At 38.8% G+C, this 8,065-nt stretch overlaps 1 pseudogene; it reads left to right on the top strand.

The window, feature by feature from the left end:
• The first annotated feature begins 4,167 nt into the window (after positions 1–4,167).
• On the top strand, positions 4,168–5,685 carry LOC113631616 (AP-3 complex subunit sigma-1 pseudogene; annotated as a pseudogene).
• Positions 5,686–8,065: the final 2,380 nt, after the last annotated feature.

The following is an 8,065-nucleotide window of genomic DNA, read 5'->3' as shown; positions in this document are numbered from 1 at the left end:
TTCTGTAGCTTGCTTTTTCCCTCATATATACTGTGTATCTTGGAGACTCTCATATCAGCACTCATTGATTTACTCCGTTCTTTTTTAAGCTTCATAGTATTCCATTGTGTGAGGTACCATAATTTGTTTACCCTGTCCGCAAATCAGGGTCATTTATGTTTGTATGCAGTCTTCTGCTTTTACAAACAATGCTGCTGTGGCTTCTCTTATAGCTCAGATGCTGGAGTCAGATGGACTGGGTTTAAATCCCAGTGCTGTCACTTATTTACTCTGTGACCATGTCTTAGCTTCACCAGCCTTAATTTCCTCAAGTGTAAAATGGTGATAATAATAGTGCCAAACTCATGGGGTTCTTGTAAGGATTAAACGTAAAGCGCCTTAGTGCATAGTAAGCTCTCAACAAATATACAATGCTGCTATTTTTTAGTTTCCAACTTTATTTACATTTGAGTTTCTCTGTAGGGTGAATTTTTAGAAGTTGAATGGCTAGATCCAAGGGTGTTTATTTAAAATTGATAGATAACGTCAACTTGTTTCTGTGTTGGATAGTCTCTTTCTCCTCTAAACATACACTGCCTTTCACCACTCTGCTTGGTACCCCAGGAGGCTTACCTCCATGAAGACTCTTATCAGCAGTGTCTTTGCCCACCAACTTCCAATCAGGTTCCCTGTGAGAAACACCAGCACCAGATGGAAGGGCAGGAGAAAGGAGCTCCGGGCTTGTTAGGCAGTGGCTGCATTCCTTTTCCAGAAGCCTGTTTGGCAACTCCTCCGCGGTGGCTACCGCTCCCTCCTCTTGCCGGTTCAGGCCTGGTGGCAACCACTTCCTGCAGCTGCCTGTCTTTGGGTGCTTCGCCAACCCTGATACGTTCCCTCAACCCTTACATCTCTATAAATAATCTTTTCGTTAATCTTCCTTCAGTTACCTTCTTAACATGCCATCTGACTGGTACACTAGCCAATTTACACTCTCTCTAATAAACTGAGAATACTTGTTTTCCCACACTTTTGGCAATCCTGTCATGCCAAACGTTTTTTCAGCTTTTACTTAGCATTCACCCTTATTTCTTTATTTTTTCTGGGCACCGATGTTGTTATTTATCTTTTATCACAGATAGTTTTTCCTGTTGAACTTCAGTTTCTTAAAGGCCATTGCATAAGTATGATCTCAGTCCCTTCAGGTTGCTATAACAAAATACCATAGACTGGGTAGCTTATAAACAATAGAAATTTATTTCCTACAGTTGTGGAGGCTGGGAAGCCCAAGATCAAGCCCAGTCAGCTGGCAGATTCTGTATCTGGTGAGAACCAGCTTCCCAGTTCATGTGTGTCTTCACATGGTAGAAGGGGAGAGGGAGCCCTCTAGGGTCTCTCTCTCTCTTTTTAAAAAAAGTGAGGTATAGTTGATGTACAATATTATGTAAGTTTCAGGTGTACAACATAGTGATTCACAATTTTTAAAGGTTATACTCCATTTATAGTTATTATAAATTTTTGGCTATACTCCCTCTGTTGTATTATATATCCTTGTAGCTTATTTGTTTTATACATAGTAGTTTGTACCTCTTAATCCCTTACCTCTATCTTGCCCCTCCCCCCCTTTCATCTCCTCACTGGTAACCACTCATTTGTTCTCTGTATCTGTGAGTCTGTTTCTATTTTGTTGTATTCACTAGTTAGTTTATTTTTTAAATTCCACATATAAGTGGTATTGTACAGTATTTGTCTTACTCTGACTTATTTCACTTAGTATAATGCCCTCCAAATTCATCCATATTGCTGCAAATGACAACATTTCATTCTTTTTTATGGCTAAGTAGTATTCCATTATGTATATATACCACTTCTTCTTTATCCATTCATCTGTTCATGGACACTTAGTTTGCTTCCATATCTTGGCAATTGTAAATGATGCTGCTGTTAACATTGGAGTGCATGTATCTTTTTGACTTAGTATTTTTGGGTTTTTTTGGATAAATACCCAAGAGTGGAATTACTGAGTGATATGGTAGTTCTATTTTTATCTTTTTGAGGAACCTCCATACTGTTTTCCATACTTGCTGTACCAATGTACATTCTTACCAACAGCGTACAAGGGTTCCCTTTTCTCCACATCCTTGCCAACATTTGTTATTTTTGGTCTTTTTGATGGTAGTCATTCTGACAGGTGTGAGGTGATATCAGATTGTGGTTTTGATTTGCATTTCTCTGATGATTAGTGAGATTGAGCTTCTTTTCATGTGCCTGTTGGCCATCTGTATGTCTTCTTTAGAGAAATGTCTGTTCAGGTCTTCTGCCCATTTTTTAATTGGTTTTTGTTTTGTTTTTTTTTAACTTTAGTTATATGAGCTGTTTATATATTTTGGATATTAACCTCTAGGGTCTCTTTTTTTTAAATTTCTTTTATAAGGGCACTAATCCCATTAATGAGGGCTCCACCCTCATGACTTAATCACCTCCCAAAGGCCCCCGCCTCCAAATATCATCATGTTGGGGGTTAGGTTTCAACATATGAATTTGGGGGGGGCTACAAACATTCAGTGTATAGGAAGATAAATATTTCCTCAATATTGTATTAGTTAAGTTTTCAGAAGGCCAATTAAGATATCACAAAAGTCAACCAAAATTATTTTAAGAATTATTGGAGACTCTAATACTTTAAAATATTATATGCTATAAGGAATCGTTATAAATTCTGTTGGGTGTGATGATGACACTGTTGGTAGGTTAAAAATAAAAAGTCCTTATCTTGGGCTTCCCCGGTGGCGCAGTGGTTGAGAGTCCGCCTGCTGATGCAGGGGACGTGGGTTCGTGCCCCGGTCCAGGAAGGTCCCACATGCCGCGGAGTGGCTGGGCCGGTGAGCCATGGCCGCTGAGCCTGCGCGTCTGGAGCCTGTGCTCCACAACGGGAGAGGCCACAGCAGTGAGAGGCCTAGTGTACTGCAAAAAAAAAAAAAAAAAAAAAAAAAGCCTTATCTTTAGAGATATCCTCAAAACACTTATACGTGAGATGATATGATATCTATCTAGATTTTTTTTAATTTTTATTTATTTATTTTTATTGGAGTATAATTGCTCCAGAATATTGTGTTAGTTTCTGCTGTATAGTGAAGTGGATCAGCTATACGTATACCTATATCCCCTCCCTCTTGGACCTCCCTCCCACCTCCCCGCCCCCCTCCCCCCACAGATATCTAGATTTACTTTAAACTACTCCAGATAAATAAAAAATAGAGTGTGAGGAATACATGGACCAAGACTGGGAAAATGTTGATAACTGTTGAAAGTAGGTGGTGTTTCATTATATCCACTTTTTTCCATTCTATACCCATTTATTATCCCCACTCCTATTTGTATGAAAATGTTCAAAATAAGAAGTAAACAAATGGGAATTCCCTGGTGGTCCAGTGGTTAGGACTCTGCACTTTCACTGCTGGGGGCTGTGGTTCGATCCCTGGTCCGGGAACTAAAATGCAAGCTGTGTGGTGAGGCAAAAAAAAAAAGTAAACAAACAAGAAAAGCCCATAGCAATAACACAAAAAGGTAACTAAGAAATTCAAATAGGGGAAAGAATGGCCAGCACAGTCCCCAGGAAAGGCTCTCTAGCCTGCCTCAGCCCCTGGCTCTCAGCATCCGCCAGACCAGCCCTGCTCCGCCCAGGCGAGATAAAGGCGATCCTCATTTTCAGCACCCATGGTGCTGGGCTGCACCCTGCAGGCCTACAAGCCCTGTACTTGCCCATCCTTGAGAAGGAGCCGAGAGTCAGCGACAGAGATATCAGTGGTTAATGGGTAGGGGGATCTCACACGGTGCTGGAATGACACCCCAACTGTGTGTGGCGGACGATGGGCAGGACATGGCAGTAGTCTTCGTTCCCGGGGGAAGAGAGAGGTTACCAGTTACAGGGGGAATTGACTTAGGGTTGGCTTACCAGTTACCGGGGAAATAGCAGAGGGACATACCTCTCATTGCCCCTTTGATAAACTATCAAGGTGTAGATGTTCTGATCTAAGATAAGAACAGTGACTAGCTGGCGCCGGTGCAAGGATGTAGGAAGGTCAGTCATGTGAGTAGGGTGTAGGTGAAGCAGGCGCCGGTGGAGCAGGTAATGTACAGAGAGTGAGAGAACAGCCAGCTTGAGTGGCCTAATCATACACGTGGGAACTTTCCAAGTTCTACCAGCCCTATGCTAAAGATACGCAACAGCAAATCATCAGGAGACTTTCCATTTGGTACCTAAGAGAGATGAAAATGTAATTTCCTAGAAGGAGGATTATTAATTGTAGGATCTAATGACAAACTGACATGTAGACATTATATAACATTGTATTTTGTCTTCCATGTGGATTATTCAGAGAGTGAACTTGGCATTTTAGATCTAATTCAAGTATTTTGGAACATTAGATAAGTGTTTTTGAAAGTGTCTGTGAACTGGTTTTAATTTTCCATGTAGACAGGAATAGAAATGGTGATGGGAGTAATGATACTAGAGACCAATATGAATGAGATTATTACATAAATTGATGCACAAAATAAGCTGAAGATCTCTGAGACTCGCATAGCAGGAGCTCCAAGCTGTACTGTATGTATCAGATGTAAAAAAAAAAAAGAATCTTCCTGTGATCCAAGAAATGTCAATGGTGGTGATATAAGTATAAATGTGCCAAACCTGCCTTCTTTCAGATAAAAAATTTAAAAGGTTACTCCCAGGTAAAATCCAGAGGGAAAAGTCATCTAAGTTTACCATTCACTTGTTCACCCAAAATAGGGGAGAGTCTTAGCTTTTGCTCTTGGATTGAAGCCAAGGTACTATATACAAGTTGTACAAAATTAGTATGTGGAGTTCAATGTTGCTTTCCTTGCTCGGTGATTTTAAAGAAATTGAGTAGTTCCTGTATGATTTTTTTTTTTCCTTTTCTAAACTGCATTTCTATGCCCACCAAGGGCATGTTCTAGTATTGGCTACTGTAGTATTCAATATTTCAAAAAGTGTTTGAAACATTTCTTTAACTATCAAAACCCAAAACCTTGGCGTTTGAATGGGTATCAAGTGCAGCATTCCTTAATTCTTTCTGCTATTTGTCACAATTGTTATTTAAAGAACCAAATATGTATTGCATGAAGACATTGTACCCTTTTTCCCTTAGTTAAAATAAATGCCAAGGTACCTGGAAAAATAATTCAAGTGAACAATTCAGTAAGTCCATATCTCAGTATGATCTGCATTCCATTAGGTATGACTATGAACATTTAATCAAAACTTTGCAGTTGTAATTTTATGTTCACATTGTATTTGAATACCTCCCAATATTTTTGAAAGAAAATTTTCAAACACACGTATATTGCCTGTCCACAGATTTCTCACGCTGTTTTTATTTTGAAAAATTTCAACTATACATGAAAATGGAAAGACTAGTACTGTGAAAGCCTGTATACCCTCTACCCAGATTTAACAGCCATGTTTTTGATCTCTCTGCATATAGCTTTTTTTAACTGAACAATTTGCAATTCTTTGTGACACTTTTTGCTCCTTCTATTTCTTCCCTTTCCTCCTGAGCTTTTCATTGTCCCTGCTCAGAACCCTTCACCAATTCCGCTTGCCGCTTGCCCCTTGAACCAGGCATTCTAAATGACTCCAGCTCCATCCTTTGTCTTCAATTAAGCACTAAAACATTTTGTCGCTTATTAAAGGAATATCAGGCATCAGTAAGAAGATGGAGAAAATCTGCTTTGTGCGGGAGAACTCAAGAGAATGTTCTGGCCTTTGGGTGTTGACTGAAAAACCATACCCCGAAGCTATTCAGAGGAAGGAATGTAGGTAAAAAGCAAAAATGATTTTGCATGTTAGAGGTTTAGGGAAAAGATTTGATGGCAAATAAGGCAGAATATCATCTTTCTCAATTATAAAGTTGTGGGATGTCATCTATCCATGGTAAAGACCCATCTCCTCCATCTCCACACATAAAGTGGACAATTGCAAACCCCACTAACACAGTATACATGGTAACCCCAAATACACACAGTGCACCTTGATCTCAGGTCTTAGTGCTTCACAGGGTTAATCGATCTGTTTCTCTTGAAAGGACTGCATCTAATCCTTTAAGTATTAGGAAGTGGATTGCTAATCCATAAACAAAAGAGAAAAGCAAGTCCCTGTGCTACCTGAATGATAGGTAAATCTTCCATTCAGGAGTTCATTGCTATTAAGGAGACAACACCTCTGCTGAGAATTAAGCCTAAACTGAGGTAAAGTGGACCTTGAGATTAGGAGAGAAAAAGAACCAGTACACAGTGCTGATGTGTCAGGTAAAGAACAAGGAAGGAGGCAAGCTGAGTCCTTTAGTAAGGTGTGTGTGTGTGTGTGTGTGTGTGTTTAAATAGAATAAGAAAACTGGATGTTTAAATCAACAAAATGCAGAAGATAAATTAGTGTGTAAGATGGGCATTAATAAGCATATATTTTACTATTGGAAAAAAAAGTTTTAAAAAAAGGAACTAGTTTAAAGCAAGATAGTTTCCTTTTTAGTTTTCTTTTATTTACCAAATATGGTAAAACTGTAGCAGCTACAGACTTAACAGAAGTAAAACAGATGATGTTATTAGGAAGTCACAAATGCACTGGTTTTAGACTTCGTTGGCTTTTAAAAATAAAACGGGGACTTCCCTGGTGGTGCAGTGGTTGAGAGTCCACCTGCCAATGCAGGGGACACAGGTTCGAGCCCTGGTCTGGGAGAATCCCGCATGCTGCGGAGCAACTGGGCCCGTGCACCACAACTACTGAGCCTACTCTCTAGAGCCCGCGAGCCACAACTGCTGGGCCCATGTGCCACGGCTACTGGGGCCTACACACCTGGAGCCCGTGCTCCGCAACAAGAGAAGACATGACAATGAGAAGCCCGCGCACCGCAACGAGGGGTAGACCCCGCTCGCCGCAACTAGGGAAAGCCCGAGCGCAGCAGCAAGGACCCAACACAGCCAAAAATAAAATTAATTTGTTAATTAAAAATAAAATAAAATAAAACAGTTGCCCTTTTTATTTTCCATTCCATATTACATATTAAATACTCTCAAATATCTAAAGGACCCCAATCAGAATTTTTTAATAAAATAATCTTGACGTGACTTCTTTCTTATGAATTTACTAAAATACTTGAGAGGAGAAAGAATAGTTAAAAAGTTAAATAGTTAAAAAGACATATCCTATGATTGTAATCTACTTTTAATCTAACTAGAGACTAAATTAGTTACTAATTTTTATGCCTGCTTTATTATAAAATGGTAGCCCAGTTGTAAACAACTTACTCTGATTTTATGTCAAAAGACTAGCACAAGTGAAAACAGAAAGTCTAGAGTTTAGTTAATAGTAGTGTATTATACCAATGTTGGTTTCTTATTTTGGCAGCTGCAATACAGTAACATAAAATGTTAACATTGGTGGAAACTGGCTGAGAGTAATATGGGAACTCCCTGTAAATAAAAGAGTAAAAAGAGTCTTTGTGACTCTTCTGTAAATATAAAATTATTCTAAAAGAAAAAAGTTATGATTTTCTAAAAAGCCTAGCACACGATATTTATAACAATGGGTGTAAGGATATAAGGATAATGGCTTGCTCAATATTATCCAGATGATTACTGCAATCATGAAAATTATACATAAAAAGCTTGTTAATTAATATTTTGGACTTTTCTAAGTAAAATCTATGTTTAAAAATTCAGCTCAGACTATCAGTTCTAAACAAGTAATCTATAAAGCACAATCAGACTACGAACAGTTCTCTAATTTGGGGGATATTAGAATACCCAGAAATAGTCTTTCTTGAGACCAAAATAAGTTGGATGAGACCATCTGAACAAAAGAAAGTTATTGTCTGCCAGTTTCTCCTGCATTTCTGGTTAATTTGGAAGGAAAAGTAAAGAACTGCAAGGAATCAGATGTCCATATATATCTTCTTTTTCCATTTTTTTCTGATATTCAGATATTTCTGAAATCAGGGCAGTTGGTAAGATCTAAAAACCCAGGAGACAGAGCTCTTTTAATAAGTGATTTTGTAGAGCTCATTAAAGA

The sequence above is a fragment of the Aethalodelphis obliquidens genome, unplaced genomic scaffold (assembly GCF_003676395.1).
Source record: "Aethalodelphis obliquidens isolate GAN/ISIS:26980383/991018 unplaced genomic scaffold, ASM367639v1 scaffold34, whole genome shotgun sequence".
In the NCBI taxonomy this organism is placed as follows: Eukaryota; Metazoa; Chordata; class Mammalia; order Artiodactyla; family Delphinidae; genus Aethalodelphis; species Aethalodelphis obliquidens.
Note: the sequence above shows the minus strand (reverse complement) of the source record. Positions and strands in the feature narration are given on the sequence as shown.